Source organism: Schistocerca americana, chromosome X (assembly GCF_021461395.2).
Source record: "Schistocerca americana isolate TAMUIC-IGC-003095 chromosome X, iqSchAmer2.1, whole genome shotgun sequence".
NCBI lineage: Eukaryota > Metazoa > Arthropoda > Insecta > Orthoptera > Acrididae > Schistocerca > Schistocerca americana.
This window is the reverse complement of record NC_060130.1, coordinates 968,541,983-968,561,123: the sequence shown is the minus strand read 5'-3', so window position 1 is coordinate 968,561,123 and position 19,141 is coordinate 968,541,983.

The window sequence follows — 19,141 nt, the reverse complement described above, 5'->3', positions numbered from 1 at the left end:
AGAAAATTTGGAATACATTTCACATAAATTTTCTCAGCATGTTATAGTCTTAGGTGGAGATTTCAATTTACCAGATATAGACTGGGACACTCAGATGTTTAGGACGGGTGGTAGGGACAGAGCATCGAGTGACATTATACTGAGTGCACTATCCGAAAATTACCTCGAGCAATTAAACAGAGAACCGACTCGTGGAGATAACATATTGGACCTACTGATAACAAACAGACCCGAACTTTTCGAATCTGTATGTACAGAGCAGGGAATCAGTGATCATAAGGCCGTTGCAGCATCCCTGAATATGGAAGTTAATAGGAATATAAAAAAAGGGAGGAAGGTTTATCTGTTTAGCAAGAGTAATAGAAGGCAGATTTCAGACTACCTAACAGATCAAAACGAAAATTTCTGTTCCGACACTGACAATGTTGAGTGTTTATGGAAAAAGTTCAAGGCAATCGTAAAATGCGTTTTAGACAGGTACGTGCCGAGTAAAACTGTGAGGGACGGGAAAAACCCACCGTGGTACAACAAGAAAGTTAGGAAACTACTGCGAAAGCAAAGAGAGCTCCACTCCAAGTTTAAACGCAGCCAAAACCTCTCAGACAAACAGAAGCTAAACGATGTCAAAGTTAGAGTAAGGAGGGCTATGCGTGAAGCGTTCATTGAATTCGAAAGTAAAATTCTATGTACCGACTTGACAGAAAATCCTAGGAAGTTCTGGTCTTACGTTAAATCAGTAAGTGGCTCGAAACACCATATCCAGACACTACGGGATGATGATGGCATTGAAACAGAGGATGACTCGCGTAAAGCTGAAATACTAAACACCTTTTTCCAAAGCTGTTTCACAGAGGAAGACCGCACTGCAGTTCCTTCTCTAAATCCTCGCACAAACGAAAAAATGGCTGACATCGAAATAAGTGTCCAAGGAATAGAAAAGCAACTGGAATCACTCAATAGAGGAAAGTCCACTGGACCTGACGGGATACCAATTCGATTCTACACAGAGTACGCGAAAGAACTAGCCCCCCTTCTAACAGCCGTGTACCGCAAGTCTCTAGAGGAACGGAGGGTTCCAAATGATTGGAAAAGAGCACAGATAGTCCCAGTCTTCAAGAAGGGTCGTCGAGCAGATGCGCAAAACTATAGACCTATATCTCTTACGTCGATCTCTTGTAGAATTTTAGAACATGTTTTTTGCTCGCGTATCATGTCATTTCTGGAAACCCAGAATCTACTATGTAGGAATCAACATGGATTCCGGAAACAGCGATCGTGTGAGACCCAACTCGCCTTATTTGTTCATGAGACCCAGAAAATATTAGATACAGGCTCCCAGGTAGATGCTATTTTTCTTGACTTCCGGAAGGCGTTCGATACAGTTCCGCACTGTCGCCTGATAAACAAAGTAAGAGCCTACGGAATATCAGACCAGCTGTGTGGCTGGATTGAAGAGTTTTTAGCAAACAGAACACAGCATGTTGTTATCAATGGAGAGACGTCTACAGACGTTAAAGTAACCTCTGGCGTGCCACAGGGGAGTGTTATAGGACCATTGCTTTTCACAATATATATAAATGACTTAGTAGATAGTGTCGGAAGTTCCATGCGGCTTTTCGCGGATGATGCTGTAGTATACAGAGAAGTTGCTGCATTAGAAAATTGTAGCGAAATACAGGAAGATCTGCAGCGGATAGGCACTTGGTGCAGGGAGTGGCAACTGACCCTTAACATAGACAAATGTAATGTATTGCGAATACATAGAAAGAAGGATCCTTTATTGTATGATTATATGATAGCGGAACAAACACTGGTAGCAGTTACTTCTGTAAAATATCTGGGAGTATGCGTACGGAACGATTTGAAGTGGAATGATCATATAAAACTAATTGTTGGTAAGGCGGGTACCAGGTTGAGATTCATTGGGAGAGTGCTTAGAAAATGTAGTCCATCAACAAAGGAGGTGGCTTACAAAACACTCGTTCGACCTATACTTGAGTATTGCTCATCAGTGTGGGATCCGTACCAGGTCGGGTTGACGGAGGAGATAGAGAAGATCCAAAGAAGAGCGGCGCGTTTCGTCACTGGGTTATTTGGAAACCGTGATAGCGTTACGGAGATGTTTAATAAACTCAAGTGGCAGACTCTGCAAGAGAGGCGCTCTGCATCGCGGTGTAGCTTGCTCGCTAGGTTTCGAGAGGGTGCGTTTCTGGATGAGGTATCGAATATATTGCTTCCCCCTACTTATACTTCCCGAGGAGATCACGAATGTAAAATTAGAGAGATTAGAGCGCGCACGGAGGCTTTCAGACAGTCGTTCTTCCCGCGAACCATACGCGACTGGAACAGGAAAGGGAGGTAATGACAGTGGCACGTAAAGTGCCCTCCGCCACACACCGTTGGGTGGCTTGCGGAGTATCAATGTAGATGTAGTAGATGTAGAACACCCGGCATCATGGTGTGGGGAGCGATCTCCTACACTGGCCGTACACCACTGGTGATCGTCGAGGGGACACTGAATAGTGCACGGTACATCCAAACCGTCATCGAACCCATCGTTCTACCATTCCTAGACCGGCAAGGGAACTTGCTGTTCCAACAGGACAATGCACGTCCGCATGTATCCCGTGCCACCCAACATGCTCTAGAAGGTGTAAGTCAACTACCCTGGCCAGCAAGATCTCCGGATCTGTCCCCCATTGAGCATGTTTGGGACTGGATGAAGCGTCGTCTCACGCGGTCTGCACGTCCAGCACGAACGCTGGTCCAACTGAGGCGCCAGGTGGAAATGGCATGGCAAGCCGTTCCACAGGACTACATCCAACATCTCTACGATCGTCTCCATGGGAGAATAGCAGCCTGCATTGCTGCGAAAGGTGGATATACACTGTACTAGCGCCGACATTGTGCATGCTCTGTTGCCTGTGTCTATGTGCCTGTGGTTCTGTCAGTGTGATCATGTGATGTATCTGACCCCAGGAATGTGTCAATAAAGTTTCCCCTTCCTGGGACAATGAATTCACGGTGTTCTTATTTCAATTTCCAGGAGTGTATGTCCAGTAGTCTTTCTGTGCTGGAAACTTATGACTTGGATTATCTCTTCCCACCCATGTATTTGAAAGCATCACTTGCGACAACAGCGTTGTAGCTAGTGTGTCCATTGTACTCAACTCGCATCGTTCTATGCATCTCAAAAGTTTATCAGCTAATACTCATGTTTAAATCTTGACCAACAAACGATTTTAATTTTGTCCTTCGTACCACAGTCAACGAAGCAACGGTTAATCAGTTATTGTGCAATAATGCCACACCACAAGTTCTATGGACATTGCAAACAGTAGACATTCAGTAGGGCTCCAGCCCCACAACAGGGTGGAATTCAGCAGCAGCAGCTTACCGTTTGTATACACGCTGTATACATCGTATAAGTAAGTGGTGTTTTAGATGCTGAAGTGAAAAGTATTTTATTTATCTGTTTTTAGCAGTACTGTTTATTTTGTTGCAAGAGACTACGTATTTTTCAACAATTTATGTAGAGTGAGTTAACTCTGTAGTGAAGTTTTCTGCCACAGCAGTCGTTATTGTTGCTTTATTTATTTGATTCCGCGACCTATTTGCATTTGCTTGTCTACCAGTGAACAGTGAACTAGTGTCGATGAAAGGTTTAGTGTTTAATAGTACTGTAATGTTGATGCATTAATTTGTTCTGAAAGCGGTGCTGATATTCAAGATAGTAAAAGCGGGTTAAAAGCTGTGAGCTATCTGGGGAAGTTATCCTTGCATTACTGAGCAACTCTTTCACCAGGCATCCAGTCTAGTTTACCAAATTGCCAACCAGACTAACATTAATTATAATCTTTTAACAGTCATCTAACGACAACCGGTGATGTATATATAAAAATAGAATTTAAATAAAAAGAAATAAATCAGTTCATATTTAGACATTTATTTTCACATTGATCAGTGTACCGTTAAAATTTCAGCATTTTAAACTTGATTCATAACTAAACTGGTGCCTTATTTAGGATTGTGAAAATGTGAGTTTGTAATCTTACGGAACACATCAAATATGGAGCCAAGATTGGGAGTCTGCATACAACACTGCATTCATAAAATAACACACGAAGAACGTTGAAACACATGCAAGAGGAAATTAACCACAACCAACCGATTCAATTTTCACCCAAAGAAGTTACGTTCGTAGCTCAATCCTGTCCGTCATGAAATTACCACTGGTATACTAAATTCATACTAACTCTCTGTGAAATCTTTCCGAAAAGAATAGCTGAGGTCTACTTTGATGCTTACACTACATGCTTCACGTGGTCGACTTGGTTTACACAAAGAGTGTAACTCCACAATAATTTTGATAATTGAAATAACTTACATCGAAACACAAATTACAAAAGAAAAACCTCGAACTGGTTACTATCGTCTTACTATTAACCTGATGGGTCAAACAATTGTATAAGCACGTGGTACTGGTCTCACAAAGCACACCCCACGTGGGTTGAACATAAAGAAAAGTTGCTATATTGAAAAATATTGTCAAGACGAGACGCTATAATCTCACGCACATTCGCATTTAAAATTGATGATCTTAGTTAGAGTTACGGATCATCCACATGTGATTCCACTTTATTCACAAAGTAGTGGCAAAGCAACTACTGGAAGATATCCTGAACTTCACGCATTGCAATTTAAGATAACATTAGATATTTTAGATCTAAACCTGAAATAAAGGTGATTAAATTCTCAGTTACGCTGACCTTAAGAAATCCATTGTCCTACGGACTTAGCAGACACGCGCTTAGCCGGAGATCTTACCACTAAGACGCTCGCCGCGGACCCACTGCCGTGGGCCCCTACGAAGGATGCTTCCAGATACAAAACGGGAGTGAGCAGAGAGGCAGCTTCCTATACCAACATGACAAGGGATGGACAGGACCATATTAAGAATAGAAACCTCTTTGCTTTTAGAAAGAGTAGCTACCTGTTCCGACGTTGGTCCTACTGTTCTCTAGCAGACAGGCTTGTCAGCTACCATCAAGCATGCAACTAGAAATACATTTGCTCATTCATCCTTTCACACAGAAGGAAAGGGGGATGACAGTATCTTATCATATACAGTATATAAAAGAAAGCGGATGTAGGTTCCGTATGAGACTGTGTGACATGAATTACATATAAACTGTGTTTTAAAGTGTGCTAGTGTGACAGGTCGTTCTTGATTATGTGCAAAAGTAACATGTTCCACTGCTCAGTCTCCTCCCAGGTAGTCAGAAACACCACAGTAAATTTAGAAGTGGAATGTAAAAACTTAACATGAAAGGAATCCAACAGAGACATTTCAGTACATTGCGTTGGTTTTTTTTTATGTTTAGAAGTACAAATCCTTGTCTAGAAGACAACAGGGCTTATTTTTATCTATTTTTACCCATTGTTTTCATTTAAATTTTAGTAGCAAGATGGCTAGGGAGTCTGCATACTGTGTGTGGACGCAGGAGGAGCTGGCCCCAGTTTGCGGGCAGTTGAAGACGCCTATGGCTACGGTCAGCGTCTGCAGGCTGCTTGCTGTCTCGGGATGTAGCGGCAGCGGAGAAACTGGCGAGTCGCGCGTCGCGTGTCGTTTGCGCCGGCCACGAACTCTGCTGCCGAAGTATCTTCCAGCGTGTCCGATGCGGATGAAACGCGCTCACCGCAGAGGGAGTGGCAGGTTGTAACTCGTTCGCATCGGTTGAGACCAACAGCCAACAGCCGTCTGACCTCGGCCATTCACGCTGTGAGTGGACACATAACCGCTCCTTCAGTGGGGTCCGAGCAGGCACATGGGGCAAGGGGTTTGATAATCATCTGGTGTTCAAATGTTAGGCGCTTGTGGAGCCCCTCAGGGAAATAGAGTCCAGGACTGGACGGAAGACCAATGTGCACTCGATATTTCTGGCGAGGGGGCCTCATCCAATGTGCGCAGGCGATCCTTTGTGCAGCTATCGAGGGTACATCTCCAAGTTATGGCTCAAGTCAGCAACAACGACGCCTTTCGTTCAGGATCTGAGGCTATCCACAGTTCGTATGGGTGGCTGGCGGAAGTAGGGTAGGCAAGTGGGAGGTCTGTGACAACCTTGGCTGCAGACTTTGGACCTGCTTTATGGATGAGAAAATGTAGGAGTCTCTTTGATAGATCAAGGATGCATTATGCAGAAGGACCTGCTACATCCGTAGCAGAGTACATGTGGAGTGCACAAATGGTTTTGCAGGCTAGGAGATAGTTTGGGGTCATCTGAGGAACGCTCACCAGTCGATACCCAGAAAAGAAACTCAGGTCGAGTACAAAGTAAGGAAACTTCGGATGTTAAAATTGTAACAGTAAATTTCCGAAGCATTCGTAGAAAAGACCCTGCATATACTGCACTCTGTGATAGCGCCGAGCTAAAATTGTATTCCGAACCGAAAGCTGGATGAAGCCCGGAGCAGAAAGCGGCGAAATATTTCACGAGGCATAGAATGTAGATCGAAAAGCAGGGCTACACGCCATAAGGAAGTGGGGAGTGTTCATTGCACTCCACCAAAATATTGGTTCTATCAAGGTTGTAAGGGGTTCATTAGAGGTTCATTAATATTCGCTAGCGCACTTGAGCAGATGAAATTTCGATGGATTGCTCACGCGCTGCCTGCGATATGGAATATCTATGCTAAATACACTCCTGGAAATGGAAAAAAGAACACATTGACACCGGTGTGTCAGACCCACCATACTTGCTCCGGACACTGCGAGAGGGCTGTACAAGCAATGATCACACGCACGGCACAGCGGACACACCAGGAACCGCGGTGTTGGCCGTCGAATGGCGCTAGCTGCGCAGCATTTGTGCACCGCCGCCGTCAGTGTCAGCCAGTTTGCCGTGGCATACGGAGCTCCATCGCAGTCTTTAACACTGGTAGCATGCCGCGACAGCGTGGACGTGAACCGTATGTGCAGTTGACGGACTTTGAGCGAGGGCGTATAGTGGGCATGCGGGAGGCCGGGTGGACGTACCGCCGAATTGCTCAACACGTGGGGCGTGAGGTCTCCACAGTACATCGATGTTGTCGCCAGTGGTCGGCGGAAGGTGCACATGCCCGTCGACCTGGGACCGGACCGCAGCGACGCACGGATGCACGCCAAGACCGTAGGATCCTACGCAGTGCCGTAGGGGACCGCATCGCCACTTCCCAGCAAATGAGGGACACTGTTGCTCCTGGGGTATCGGCGAGGACCATTCGCAACCGTCTCCATGAAGCTGGGCTACGGTCCCGCACACCGTTAGGCCGTCTTCCGCTCACGCCCCAATATCGTGCAGCCCGCCTCCAGTGGTGTCGCGACAGGCGTGAATGGAGGGACGAATGGAGACGTGTCGTCTTCAGCGATGAGAGTCGCTTCTGCCTTGGTGCCAATGATGGTCGTATGCGTGTTTGGCGCCGTGCAGGTGAGCGCCACAATCAGGACTGCATACGACCGAGGCACACAGGGCCAACACCCGGCATCATGGTGTGGGGAGCGATCTCCTACACTGGCCGTACACCACTGGTGATCGTCGAGGGGACACTGAATAGTGCATGGTACATCCAAACCGTCATCGAACCCATCGTCCTACCATTCCTAGACCGGCAAGGGAACTTGCTGTTCCAACAGGACAATGCACGTCCGCATGTATCCCGTGCCACCCAACGTGCTCTAGAAGGTGTAAGTCAACTACCCTGGCCAGCAAGATCTCCGGATCTGTCCCCCATTGAGCATGTTTGGGACTGGATGAAGCGTCGTCTCACGCGGTCTGCACGTCCAGCACGAACGCTGGTCCAACTGAGGCGCCAGGTGGAAATGGCATGGCAAGCCGTTCCACAGGACTACATCCAGCATCTCTACGATCGTCTCCATGGGAGAATAGCAGCCTGCATTGCTGCGAAAGGTGGATATACACTGTACTAGTGCCGACATTGTGCATGCTCTGTTGCCTGTGTCTATGTGCCTGTGGTTCTGTCAGTGTGATCATGTGATGTATCTGACCCCAGGAATGTGTCAATAAAGTTTCCCCTTCCTGGGACAATGAATTCACGGTGCTCTTATTTCAATTTCCAGGAGTGTAGAATCACAGGTCAGAGCAGCGTTGGCAGTTGTCAAGTTTAGTAGCTCGCAGAGAGCAGTCGTGTTTTGTAGCTCACACAGAGCACCTGAGTTATAGAGTCTGGACAGGGCAGTGCAGCGGTTGACTTGTGTTGGGCCGGTCGTGCAGAACGATGGCGGTGTCTGACCGATGTGGTATAAGGTAAAAGACAAAAAAAATTATTGTGTTTTGTTGCTGCGCGCATATGTTAATTGCCACAACTGATTTAACCACAATTGTAATGTTAAAGCCATTCCTCGCAGAAATGTTTCAAAATTAACTTTTGTTCTGAAGAAAACTATTGCCAGTCACTTATCTGAGTTGTAAAGATTTTACGAATTTTTCCTGTGCATACTCATGTTGATTAAGCAAAAGAAAATCAGTTGTTTTCCTACAAATGAAAATCTATTGGCCTGAATTGCCCTGGACTGTGCCAATAAATACCTTATATGAGCAGATATATAGACAGCGTTATCTGGCGACATCATTGTGAGGTAAGAATTTTTCTGTTTATTCAGGATGATTTCACAGGGCCATGAGGCAGCGATAATCTTGATATGCAGTCAGTCTTTAATGGAAGGTCACATTAAAACTTGAAATTTTATTATTGAAAAGAAATTTCTCTGTTGGGAATTTAAACGAGATTTTTCTACATCTACATCTACATTGATACTCCGCAAGCCACCCAACGGTGTGTGGCGGAGGGCACTTTACGTGCCACTGTCATTACCTCCCTTTCCTGTTCCAGTCGCGTATGGTTCGCGGGAAGAACGACTGTCTGAAAGCCTCCGTGCGCGCTCTAATCTCTCTAATTTTACATTCGTGATCTCCTCGGGAGGTATAAGTAGGGGGAAGCAATATATTCGATACCTCATCCAGAAACGCACCCTCTCGAAACCTGGCGAGCAATCTACACCGCGATGCAGAGCGCCTCTCTTGCAGAGTCTGCCACTTGAGTTTATTAAACATCTCCGTAACGCTTTCACGGTTACCAAATAACCCTGTGACGAAACGCGCCGCTCTTCTTTGGATCTTCTCTATCTCCTCCGTCAGACCGATCTGGTACGGATCCCACACTGATGAGCAATACTCAAGTATAGGTCGAACGAGTGTTTTGTAAGCCACCTCCTTTGTTGATGGACTACATTTTCTAAGGACTCTCCCAATGAATCTCAACCTGGTACCCGCCTTACCAACAATTAATTTTATATGATCATTCCACTTCAAATCGTTCCGCACGCATACTCCCAGATATTTTACAGAAGTAACTGCTACCAGTGTTTGTTCCGCTATCATATAATCATACAATAAAGGATCCTTCTTTCTATGTATTCGCAATACATTACATTTGTCTATGTTAAGGGTCAGTTGCCACTCCCTGCACCAAGTGCCTATCCGCTGCAGATCTTCCTGCATTTCGCTACAATTTTCTAATGCTGCAACTTCTCTGTATACTACAGCATCATCCGCGAAAAGCCGCATGGAACTTCCGACACTATATACTAAGTCATTTATGTATATTGTGAAAAGCAATGGTCCCATAACACTCCCCTGTGGCACGCCAGAGGTTACTTTAACGTCTGTAGACGTCTCTCCATTGATAACAACATGCTGTGTTCTGTTTGCTAAAAACTCTTCAATCCAGCCACACAGCTGGTCTGATATTCCGTAGGCTCTTACTTTGTTTATCAGGCGACAGTGCGGAACTGTATCGAACGCCTTCCGGAAGTCAAGAAAAATAGCATCTACCTGGGAGCCTGTATCTAATATTTTCTGGGTCTCATGAACAAATAAAGCGAGTTGGGTCTCACACGATCGTTGTTTCCGGAATCCATGTTGATTCCTACATAGTAGATTCTGGGTTTCCAGAAATGACATGATACGCGAGCAAAAAACATGTTCTAAAATTCTACAAGAGATCGACGTAAGAGATATAGGTCTATAGTTTTGCGCATCTGCTCGACGACCCTTCTTGAAGACTGGGACTATCTGTGCTCTTTTCCAATCATTTGGAACTCTCCGTTCCTCTAGAGACTTGCGGTACACGGCTGTTAGAAGGGGGGCAAGTTCTTTCGCGTACTCTGTGTAGAATCGAATTGGTATCCCGTCAGGTCCAGTGGACTTTCCTCTATTGAGTGATTCCAGTTGCTTTTCTATTGATTGGACACTTATTTCGATGTCAGCCATTTTTTCGTTTGTGCGAGGATTTAGAGAAGGAACTGCAGTGCGGTCTTCCTCTGTGAAACAGCTTTGGAAAAAGGTGTTTAGTATTTCAGCTTTACGTGTGTCATCCTCTGTTTCAATGCCATCATCATCCCGTAGTGTCTGGATATGCTGTTTCGAGCCACTTACTGATTTAACGTAAGACCAGAACTTCCTAGGATTTTCTGTCAAGTCGGTACATAGAATTTTACTTTCGAATTCAATGAACGCTTCACGCATAGCCCTCCTTACGCTAACTTTGACATCGTTTAGCTTCTGTTTGTCTGAGAGGTTTTGGCTGCGTTTAAACTTGGAGTGGAGCTCTCTTTGCTTTCGCAGTAGTTTCCTAACATTGTTGTTGTACCACGGTGGGTTTTTCCCGTCCCTCACAGTTTTACTCGGCACGTACCTGTCTAAAACGCATTTTACGATTGCCTTGAACTTTTTCCATAAACACTCAACATTGTCAGTGTCGGAACAGAAATTTTCGTTTTGATCTGTTAGGTAGTCTGAAATCTGCCTTCTATTACTCTTGCTAAACAGATAAACCTTCCTCCCTTTTTTTATATTCCTATTAACTTCCATATTCAGGGATGCTGCAACGGCCTTATGATCACTGATTCCCTGTTCTGTACATACAGAGTCGAAAAGTTCGGGTCTGTTTGTTATCAGTAGGTCCAAGATGTTATCTCCACGAGTCGGTTCTCTGTTTAATTGCTCGAGGTAATTTTCGGATAGTGCACTCAGTATAATGTCACTCGATGCTCTGTCCCTACTACCCGTCCTAAACATCTGAGTGTCCCAGTCTATATCTGGTAAATTGAAATCTCCACCTAAGACTATAACATGCTGAGAAAATTTATGTGAAATGTATTCCAAATTTTCTCTCAGTTGTTCTGCCACTAATGCTGCTGAGTCGGGAGGTCGGTAAAAGGAGCCAATTATTAACCTAGTTCGGTTGTTTAGTGTAACCTCCACCCATAATAATTCACAGGAACTATCCACTTCTACTTCACTACAGGATAAACTACTACTAACAGCGACGAACACTCCACCACCGGTTGCATGCAATCTATCCTTTCTAAACACCGTCTGTACCTTTGTAAAAATTTCGGCAGAATTTATCTCTGGCTTAAGCCAGCTTTCTGTACCTATAACGATTTCAGCTTCGGTGCTTTCTATCAGCGCTTGAAGTTCCGGTACTTTACCAACGCAGCTTCGACAGTTGACAATTACAATACCGATTGCTGCTTGGTCCCCGCATGTCCTGACTTTGCCCCGCACCCGTTGATGCTGTTTTTCTGTTGGGAGGTTACACCAAATGTAAATATTATAATATTTTTCTGTTGGGAGGTAACACTTGTCGACATCCGGCCAGGATTGTATTTTGAGAATATTCTGAGAAGTATTCAGCTATATATCTACTCTTATTTATCTAGTGTTAAGTGTAGTTTGGATCTGGTGCAACGCATTTGCTATTTGTCATATTTTTTTCGCAGATCATTGACAATTTACTGCTCTTTATTGTCATTGTACTCGTTCCACTTTGTGTCCGCTTTGTCTTTATTTGATTTTGTGTCTACCTTTGATTTATGAAAAATGCCTGAAAAACTGCAAACAGTACATCGCGAAGTGTATTAAATGAAAACACGGCCTGAACAGTTTGACTGACAATATTAGAGATACTCAGTGTCATAATTTTAATCTCGCAACTTTAGACAATCGGTGTGTGCCACTACCAGTAACAATTCAAACATAAATGATGAGCAAACAAATTTAATTATGTCCACTGTAAATTTAACAATAATTGATGACGTGGCGCGTTCCGCCACAACGAACGCTGCCCAGTTTGACACACCAGATGTGCAAAATTTACACAGTGAGCAGATAAATGTTAATAATGAAGATGAACAATTTACTCAAATTATGTCAGGTTTATTTAATTCCGATGTAGTGGCCAACAGTGCACAACCAATCAGCAAACATTTTCATCAATCAGACAATGACCAAATGGTTGCAGAACACGTATCAAATGCAGATACACTATCACACAGCACAGGAAACAGAGAAGCTAAATTTGACGTTGATCAAATTATGGCAATATTGCTACAACTCAGTGAATCGAACAAACAACTTCATGAAAATTTCAAACAGTCGAATGAAAAACACGACAGGTCGATCAAACATACTAATTAAAACTTCAAACAGATTAATGAACAGATTACAGCCATTGCTGTGCAATGTACTGAAACTAAAAAACAATTACGTGAGGAAATTAAGACTTGTGCCAGGAACAGCAGGGAGGAAATTAGATACGTTGCACAACAGATACGCAATACACATGAGGCCACAACAAAATTACTTAGAGATGAAATCAGCACAGTCGCTAAACAATGTTCGGAAAAAACAACACGGTTACACGATGAGCTTAAAGCAGTAGTAGCAGAACTTTCACGCACCTTGGATGCGAAAGTTGACGAGAAATTTGAACAACAGAACACCCAAATTGACCAACGTTTTAATCACCACCTACAAAACAACGAAACGCATTACCGCAAATTCATAGAGGAACAGAATAAAGTAAAGAAATAAGTCATGGAAACAATTACTACACAGAGACAGGAAGACAAGCGTAAATTGTTCGCGAAAGTAAAAGCATATGTACACACAAACATTGCTACAATATCAGATGAGATTAACACAGTCAAACAATCGAACACAGAGCTACAGAATGAACTTACCGATCTGAAAACAAAAACAGACACTAGTATTCAGACCTTGGAAAATAAATACATAGAAGACTTTCAGTTAGCAACAGACTTTAACAACTGGAATTAGTACAGGATCCCGATACCATTACAGCAGATGTTAATAAATTAAACAAAACCACACGTAAAATGAAAACACAAATTGATGCTTGTGACACCAAAAACGACAATCAGCTAAAAGCACTGACCGAAAAATTTGATGAATTGGTCAGTCGAATTGACGTTATCGAAAACAGTAATGAGACTAAATCAGACAATACGTCACCAGTTTCCTTTAATCAGACACCCGAATTCCAAAATATACAGCAAACAATCAGTGAGCTAGGCACATCAAATAATATACTACGTCGAAAAATGTCTTCTTTACAGCATGAAGTGACAGAAATAATAAATGTTTCAACCTCTAACATGTCACAGCATACACCGCATTCTGAACATTTGTCTCACTCCCATAGCCAATACACCTTAGGCAGATTACAGAGAGTACGTGACTTAGATTCCGAAAAGACACAGACAAACAGATTCTTATACAACCCTGATCTTGCTCAGACATTTAGAAACGATAATTTTGATTACAAGCACTTTCTGTCCGTGAGAAAATTTAAGGTATTTAAGAATGACAGAACACAGATTCACCCTTTGGACTGGATACAACAATTTACTTTTGCATTTTCACCAACTTGGCCTGTAACACACAAATTAAAATTTATTTGCAGGTTTTTGGAAGGCGAACCGGCAACTCGTATGAGACCGATCGCGAGCCGATGTTACTCGGTAGGAGAATTTCAAAATGCTTTTCTGTCAGCGTATTGGTCAAAGACGACACAGCGCGGAATTAAAGATCAGTTAATTAGCCTACCAAATTATGAAAACACAAATTTCTCCACTATCACGCAAGTTTTTGAACATATGCTACAGCATGTAACGGAACTGAAATGATGGTGGGCTGACAGTAATTTGGAGCCCGCGCGTCGGAAACGGGCGCGCTGGTGTGAGACTGCCAGGGAGTGCACCCTGATGCCATCTATTGGCGAAACTGGGAATTAGCGCTGTCTCAGACAATGCACTAAACTCTCGGAGTCAACTGTATTCTTTTTGATGGTAATTATAAGTTATTACTGTATGATTTAATGTTATAAGGCGCTAGTAGTAAATTATTATGACTGGTATGAACTCCAGGGTAATAAATATAAATATTCTTAAATACTAAATGATTTCGGTGAAAAAGTGGTAGGGGAACGCCCCCACTCTTGGTGATACGAGCGTAGCTAGAGGTAGCTGGAGACACAGGGACTGAACAATGGAATGGCCTGGGGAGTGTTGACGTGAGCGGACGTGCATAACTGTGCTCACGCAAAAGTGACTGTGCAACAGCGAAAAGGAGAATATCGTCGCCGTTTGTGGAGTGGAACACGACGAATGGTTGTCAAAGCCGTCTCTATGCCACTGGGGCTGATTGTAAGAGTTCCTGCGCCCAGATTTCATGGCGGACGGGCAGTAGCTTATACGAGTGCTACAGCTCGTAGTTCCAGCCGCCATTAAGGGCATGAGGCGTGAAGAGCTGCGTTAGCCACCTGCATCTCACCACCAGCACCGACACGTCTACCCAAGGCAAGACTGCTTGCAATTGTTAAATCGAACTTTGTATACATGTAAAAGGAGAATACCAGTTTTCTTTTGTGCAAGTGCAGAAGACAGAATATAGTAATGAGTAAAATTACGAGGCATGTTGTTCATTGTAAAGTGTAGTAACCTGAAACATAGTGTAGTGAAATCAGACTGAGGCCACCATCGCCTCTTTCATTTACAATTCTTTTGGTTGTAGAATACTTTAGCGTTTAAGAATGTAGAAAAGAGCAATGGTCACACCAGAATGAGTCGCCTATTTATAGTTACTTAAATTTTTCTGAGTAACCTTTCAAGTAAAGTCACTTAACTAATTCTATAGCAATTGTCCAAAGAGTAATATCCAAAATCATTAAATAAGTTGAAGGATAGAATTTTGTTAACCTAAGTTGCATAAGTTGTCTTGGTGGTAATTACCAAGCCACCTCACAGAAATTGAGAGAGTATTTGTTTTGTAGAATCACCTAGAATGATCAGAAATAGTAATATTCAGAATTAAGTTTAAATTCAACTTAAGCCGTTTCACTTTGAAACGAGCCAAAAAACTGATTTATTCTTTTGCTCCTTCAGAGCTGGCGACCGTAGTTATAAGTATTTTCAGGAGGATTCGACGGTAAGTCTGCTGCTCTCGTCGTGCTGATAGGATTATCCACTGCTGCTAGCAGTGGTGATTGGATACATAAGCTCACTACCAAGTTAAGTGGGTCAGGTAGGCAGTGTTACCGTGTGAACTGTAGGGCACTGTAGGCCCTGGATCGAACCCGTTTAATCATCACAGCTCTTTGAGAAATAGTCCGGTTAGGAGTGTACTAATCCAATAGGTAAATACTGGCGAGTAACGGTCAAAAATGTATACGCAAGTGAATTTAGCAAGGTCCATGTAGCACTTAGTTAATGTGGTGTAATGGCGAGGGTAGGAGTGGAGTAAAAGTGAGCTGAGCTTGTGGCAGCTGTGCTGTCTTCAAAGATTAATAACGCCAGAATTCACTACTAACTCTTACCATTAGGACTGAGCTATTTACGGTTAAAATACGTAGCAGTAAGCGCAAAGGCGTGACAGCTACAAGTCCGTATTGGCTTTATACATACGGAAGTAGGAAGCGGGTCATTCTGTCAGTGGAGGGGTTAAAACAACGGAGTCACTTGAGAACATACCCCATTTACTGATGGAAAGATTCGGCGGTTCGGTCGCAAGCAAAACCAATATTTATGCGAACCATACAGTGAGTCAGCATTAATCCAACTATATATTTCAAAATTACCACTATCGTTAAGAGTTTCGCTCTTAACTGGACAACAGAAAGAAAACATTTCGGCTTTTAGAGATTTATTACAGCTTTTGGAAGTTCAGCAGTCAGATTATTCTTTCATCAATAAAAATTTTTCACGACACAACCAAGGCCAACAGGTATACGACAACTACGACCAGTCACGCTATTTTAATAGCAAAGGAGATAGACGCTCCAGAAATGACAACTACCACAACTTCAATAACAAACAAAATTTTAATCATCAGTATCCTCAAAATTATTAGCAACCGCAAACACATTTTGGCAACAATCGAGGCTTTTCCCCACAACAGCAACAAAACCAGCCAGTTGGCATACCTAACCAACAATCTGGTTTACAAGGTCTGGCAGGCTTTAATGTTTCGCCGCCTGCAAGTACAGCATCGGCTCCGCCGAATAATAACGCTCGGCAACAAGGTATATAAACCCGCTCCATATTGTTACGAAAAAGGATGGCTCACTTCGCCTCGTACTTGATTCCCGTCATGTCAACGACATTATTATTAATGAAACTGATCGCCCACAGACACTAGAGGAACTTCTACAGAAATTTCATGGTACTGCTATTTATTCCACCTTAGATTTAAAACCGGAATTTTGGCAGATTCAGCTCCATCCGAACTGCAGAAAGTACACAGCTTTTCTCTGTTTTGGTGATTGTTATAAATTTTGCAAATTACCGTTTGGTCTAACAATTTCTTCAGCAGCATTTATTCGTTGTCTGAATTCAGTACTTCCGACAGAATTTAAAGACAGAATCACAACGTACGTAGACGACATCCTTATCGCAGAAGCTAACTGGTCTCAACATAATTTGATTCTTGAATAGCTGTTACAAACTTTTGCACAAGGACTCACAGTTAATCTTAGCAAGTCGCACTTTGGCAGAACCTCCATAAAACTTCTTGGACATGTAATATTAGCAGAAGGCATTGTGCCTGACCCGGAAAAACTTCAAGCGCTACGTGACATTACTGTTCCAACGACCAAGAAACAACTACGTAGCTTTTTAGGATTCATTAACTTTTTTCGTAAATTTATTCATTACTCTGATTTAGACACCCCTAGATTATGCCAGTTGACTGATAAACACACTATTTGGTCCTGGGATAGCCAAGCACAGTCTGAATTTGTTAATCTGAAACATGCCTTGTTGAATGCATCACTTTTATCACACTCATATCATACCAGAAATTTTTCCATTGCCACTGACAGTTCTAACACCGCTCTAGGCGTACACATTTTTCAGGAAATTGAAGACGGTACCACAGTAATTAAAAACATCGCTTTAGCAAGTCACATTCTGTCACCCGCTGAATGCAATTATTCTGTTACAGAGCTTGAAACATTATGTGTTGCATGGATATTTACTAGATTTAGGCATTTTCTTTATGGGAGACATACTACCGTTTACACGGATCATAGAGCTATACAGTTTTTACTTTCTGCTAAATTTACACATGACAGGTTAAGCAGATGGAAACTTTATTTACAGGGATTTAATTTTACAACTGTTCACATTCCCGGTACAAAAAATATTGTAGCAGACGCACTATTCCTTTCTCTCAGCAACAATCGGCAAGACGTCGCAACCAACTTCTGCCAAACAAATTTCAGCCTCGTGTATATTCAACAAGTTCCATTTGAACATTTTATTTAGTTGTCATTACGAGACATAGCGAAAGAACAGAGCGTAGACAACGTGTGGAAAGAAATTAAATACTTTTGGCAAGATAGGAATAATGTCACCATTAGAAACAATTATACTGTACGCAAAAATTAATTTGGTATGCTCATTTAAGCTACGCACATTATGGAGCCAGAAAAAGTTTTCTTATCTACGACAGAATTGTTATTTTTCCAACAGGGAGAAACGTATTCGACGAGTATTAGCGTCATGTAAAATCTGCCAGAAAGTTAAATCAGACATGACTTCACATATTCCACCGTTATATCCTATTGTATTCAATAAATTAAGACATATGGCCGCTTTAGACATTTTTGGACCTATCCCCAGATCTAATAGAGGTTTTTGTTACATCTTTGTCGCTGTTGAACTCACTTCGAAATTTGTTGTATTCACTCCGCTACGCAAAGCTACAACTAAATCTGTTTCAAATGCATTTTAAAACATTTTCTACCTCATGTAGGTCATGCATTGAAAGTAATTTCCGACAGTGGACCACAATTTCGATCTACAACATGGACACGCATGTTAGAAGCTAGAAACATTTCTCCAATCTACATATCCAAGTGTCATGCTTCTTCGAATCCTTCTGAACGACTGATGCAAGAAATTGGTAAATTATGTAGGATATATTGCCACAAAAAAACATATTGATTGGGACACACACCTATTCTCATTCCAGGATGTAATTAACTCTTTACCAAATGAATCTACTATGTTATCTCCTACTGTTATCTTGAAAAACGTTGAACCACCCAACAAAATTAAAGAATTGATATCTTTTCCTACATCTCGTCGACTACGCCACCATGAAATAATTGACATTGTGCTCAACAATATCAAGCGTGCCGCGCAGCGCCGCAGAAGACAGCAAAAACAGGTTTGTAAACGCTGTGAATTCACATAGGACAAAAGATATTAGTACGCACACACTATTTATCCAACAGAGGAAAGAGTAGATGCAGTATATTTGAGCTTCTATACGCTGGTCCATATAGAATTCGCAGCATTCCTCACCCCAATGTAATACACACTGAAACTTTAATGAACTAGAAAATCCAAGGGCAACCACCACATTTCAAATATTAAACACTTTATAGAATGAACATACTATAAGATTTATCACACTGTAATGCCATTTTGTCCACATAAACTTACATTTATATGACCACTTAATGATGATGATCGTATTTTCCGTGGCAAGTGCCTGGCAAGGTAAGTTTAGCAGGTCGCTTTTCTTGTCATTATATATCAGACCGTGCACATATTCTAAATGACATACTTCTCTTGGGAAAGTCCCAATAAGTTGAACTTAGCAAGTCAATCCACGTACTCTAATCACAGACCTGAGACATTTCCACTTTATAATGTATATACGATACTTTTCCTATAGGAAGAAGAATATTCTCTGTATGCACCATGTAAGAT